Genomic DNA, 4,344 nt, shown 5'->3' on the forward strand with positions numbered 1-4,344 from the left:
TGGTCCTGTGTGACAATGGTTTAAAATTTTACTAGCTTCATCTCCAAATACACATCGGCGTATTATTCCATCGGGACAACTTTTAAACAGATGTGGATCTTCCCAAAAATAGTGTTTTATATCACTGAAGAATTTCTTTCGGTTTTGGTACGATAATCCTTTTTCAAGGAATCCACAAACTAAGTAGTTTGCATAGTCTGCAAACCATGGAATTTCTTTATAATCTATCTTCAATAGATATTCATCGGGAAAGTTGTCTTGTATGGCCGATTCATTTAGAACTTCTAATTCGGGATTTTTAGGACGAGAACGATGATCAGCGGCGAGATTTTCTGCTCCTCTTTTATCTCGGATTTCAATATCAAACTCTTGTAAGAGTAAGATCCAACGGATTAATCTTGGTTTAGCATCTTGTTTTGAAAATAGGTATCTAAGAGCAGAATGGTCGGCATAGACCACCGTTTTTGCTAGAACGAGATATGATCGAAATTTGTCAAAAGCAAAGACAATAGCAAGGAGTTCTTTTTCAGTAGTTGTATAGTTCGTTTGTGCTCCTTGTAACGTCTTACTAGCATAATATATAGGTTGAAATCGTTTTTCAATCCTTTGTCCTAAAACGGCTCCCATTACAAAATCACTTGCATCGCACATTAGTTCAAATGGTAGATTCCAATTTGGTGTTATCATGATCGGCGCATTAGTGAGTTTCTCTTTAAGAATATTAAAAGATTTGATACACTCATCTGAAAAGATGAATGGAGCATCCTTTTCTAGGAGTTTATTCATAGGATTGGCAATTTTAGAAAAATCTTTTATGAAACGTCGGTAAAAACCGGCATGCCCTAGAAATCTCCTAACTCCTCTAACATTGGTGGGATGTGAAAGTTTAGCAATTACATCTACTTTAGCTCTATCCACTTCAATTCCTTCTTTTGAAATTTTATGTCCAAGAACGATGCCCTCTTTAACCATGAAATGGCATTTCTCCCAATTAAGTACTAGATTTGATTGTTCGCATCTAATAAGCATTCATTCAAGATTAGCTAGACATGTTTCAAATGTATCACCGAAGACTGAAAAGTCATCCATGAAAACTTCCATGCATTCTTCTATCATGTCATGAAAAATCGCCATCATACACCTTTGAAAGGTTGCAGGGGCGTTGCAAAGTCCAAATGGCATGAGTTTGTAAGCAAAAGTACCATAAGAGCACTTGAATGTGGTTTTCTCTTGGTCCTCAGGTGCTATTGGAATTTGAAAATATCCAGAAAATCCATCTAGAAAACAATAGTAACTATTTTCGGCTAATCTTTCCAACATTTGATCAATGAAAGGTAAGGGAAAGTGATCTTTTCTAGTGGCGTCATTTAATTTTCTATAATCAATACATACACGCCATCATGTTACAGTCCTAGTAGGAATAAGCTCATTTTTCTCATTTGTAATGACAGTCATGCCACCCTTCTTAGGCACGCATTGAACTGGGCTTACCCATAGACTATTAGAAATTGGATAAATTAGACCTGCGTCTAGCAGTTTAATAATTTCTTTTTTAACTACATCTTGCATATTAGGATTTAGTCATCGTTGGTGTTGCACATACGTTTTATGACCTTCTTCCATAAGGATTTTATGTGTGCAATACGAAGGACTTATTCATTTAATATCATGAATCTTCCATGCAATGGCTGGTTTATGAGCTTTCAACACAGAAATGAGTTGTGATTTCTCATTTTCAGTAAGAGAAGACGATATTATTACAGGTAATTCAGATTCACCATGTAAATAAGCGTATTCCAAATGGTTTGGAAGTGGCTTTAACTCTAATTTCGGTGGTTCTTCTATCGATGATTTATATCGATATCTGTCTTCTTCTTTTAGCATTTGAATTTCTTCTGTTGTTGGTTCATATCCATTAGCTATAAGTGTAGCTAACATTTCAGCTTCATCAATTTGTTCTATTCCTTCTCCTAAAGAACATTCTCCTGTTCCTTGTAATTCTGGAAATTCTTCTAATAATTCTTCATGTGCATCTATAGTTTGAATATAATAACATGTATCATCTGCAGATTGTGGTTGTTGCATTGCTCTATCAACTGAAAAGGTAACACTCTCATCCTCTATACTTAGGGTCAATTTCTTACCGAACACGTCTATCATTGCTTTAGCCGTGTTTAAGAATGGTCTTCCTAATATGAGAGGAACTTGAGAATCTTCTTCCATGTCCAGAACAACAAAATCTACTGGAAATACTAAAGTACCAACTTTAACTAGCATGTTCTCCATTATCCCTCTAGGATATTTTATTGATCTATCGGCTAGTTGTATGCTTATTTTGGTTGGTTTCAATTCTCCACGGTCTAGTTTAGCGTATAGTGAATATGGCATTAGATTTATACTAGCACCTAAGTCTGCCAATGCTTCTATTGAACTAAGACTACCCAGAAAACATGGAATTGTGAAACTTCCTGGATCAGATAGTTTTTCTGGTATCTTATTCAACAGCACTGCTGAACAATTAGCATTCATGGTAACAACCGAGAGTTCTTCCATTTTCTTTCTATTTGAGATTAGATCTTTCAAGAATTTAGCATATCTAGGCATTCCTGAAATCACATCAATGAAAAGAAGATTTACATTTATCTGTTTAAACATATCCAAGAATTTGGATTGCTCGGCTTCAAGTTTCTCTTTCTTCATTTTACTCGGGTAAGGAAGTGGTGGTTGGTATGGTTTAACATAAGGTTTAGCCTTAACTGTGTTATCTTCATTAACCTTTTCAACTACCGGTTCTTTTTCCTTATCTTGATTAGGTTGTGGTTCTTGTGGAGTAGGAATAGCTTCATCAGAATTTACAAGTATTTCAGGTGGTTTAAGTGTTGTACCACTTCTTGTGGTAATGGCTTTAGCTGTTTCATTCCGGGGGTTAGCATTTGTATCAGTAGGTAGACTTCCCGGTTTTCTTTCACCTATTAACCTTGCTAGGTTACTTACTTCTTGTTCCAGATTTTGAATAGAAGCTTGTTGATTTCTAAATGCTTGAGCATTTTGTTCATTAGTTTGTTTCTGAGATGTGAAAAACTGCGTTTGAGTTTCAACTAGCTTCGTCATCATATCTTCTAAATTCGGCTTTTTATCATCGGTTTGTTGTGGTGGTTTGTTTTGAAAATTAGGTCTTTGCTGGTTGTAAGTATTATTGGATACTTGTTGATTGCTAGGACCTTGTTGGTTGTTGTATGGAATATTTCTGTTATAGTTCTGGTTTTGATTGTAAATAGGTCTTGGCGGTTGATAATTATTCTGATAAGTATTTCCAGGCCTTTGGTTTATGTATGAAATGTTCTCTCTTTGTTCCATTGTTAGTTCAATACTGAGACAATCTTTTGTCAAATGTGGTCCTCCACACTGCTTACAACTAATTCGTATTGAGTGAATATCTTTAGTCATCTTTTCCATTCGTCTCTCAACAGCATCTATCTTTGCGGAAATGGAATCTAAGTCATGGCTAGAATCGGCTCTAGCTGCTTTAAATGATCTAACGATATCTTTTTCTTGGTGCCACTCATGTGAGTGGGAAGCAGTGTTATCAATAATTTTGTAAGCATCAGTTTCGGTTTTCTTCATAATAGAACCACCAGCTGCTATATCTATGTCTTTCCTTGTAGTGATGTCGCATCCTTGGTAGAATATTTGTACTATTTGACAGGTGTCTAAACCATGTTGCGGACATCCTCTTAATAACTTTTCAAATCTTGTCCACGCCTCATATAGAGTTTCATTTGGCTTCTGTGTAAACGTAACAATTTCTGCTTGAAGTCTTACTGCTTTAGATGCCGGAAAGAATTGTTTAAGAAATTTTTCAACTAAAATATCCCATGTATCAATCGCCCCTTCAGGTAACGATTCCAGCCAATCTTTGGCTTCTCCCTTTAAAGTCCAGGGAAATAACATGAGATATATCTGTTCATCCTCCACTTCTCGGATTTTAAATAGTGTGAAGATCCTATTAAAGGTACGAAGATGTTCATTTGGATCTTTCTTCGGCGCACCACTAAATTGGCATTGATTAGTCACCATGTGTAGAATTTGTCCTTTGATTTCATAATCTGGCGCATTAATGTCTGGATGAGTAATTGCGTGACCTTGGCTAGTGCGTTTAGCTCTCATTCGGTCTTCCATACTTAAAGGTTCCAGATTCTCCATAATTGAATTTGTTGAATCGGAATCACTAGAGGATTCTGATTTAATGGTACGTTCCTCAACAATCTCTGTTTGAATGATTGGTGGTTCCGGAGGAAAATTTAATGGTTCAGGATCTACGAATCATCCCTGAATATTCTCCGG

At 36.0% G+C, this 4,344-nt stretch overlaps 1 non-coding gene across 1 annotated transcript; it reads left to right on the forward strand.

Moving 5' to 3' along the window:
* Positions 1-3,712: 3,712 nt before the first annotated feature.
* On the forward strand, positions 3,713-3,819 carry LOC139846102 (small nucleolar RNA R71). Its single transcript, XR_011758846.1, has one exon. It is a non-coding gene; the product is annotated as a small nucleolar RNA R71 (small nucleolar RNA).
* Positions 3,820-4,344: the final 525 nt, after the last annotated feature.

Source organism: Rutidosis leptorrhynchoides, chromosome 4 (assembly GCF_046630445.1).
Source record: "Rutidosis leptorrhynchoides isolate AG116_Rl617_1_P2 chromosome 4, CSIRO_AGI_Rlap_v1, whole genome shotgun sequence".
NCBI lineage: Eukaryota > Viridiplantae > Streptophyta > Magnoliopsida > Asterales > Asteraceae > Rutidosis > Rutidosis leptorrhynchoides.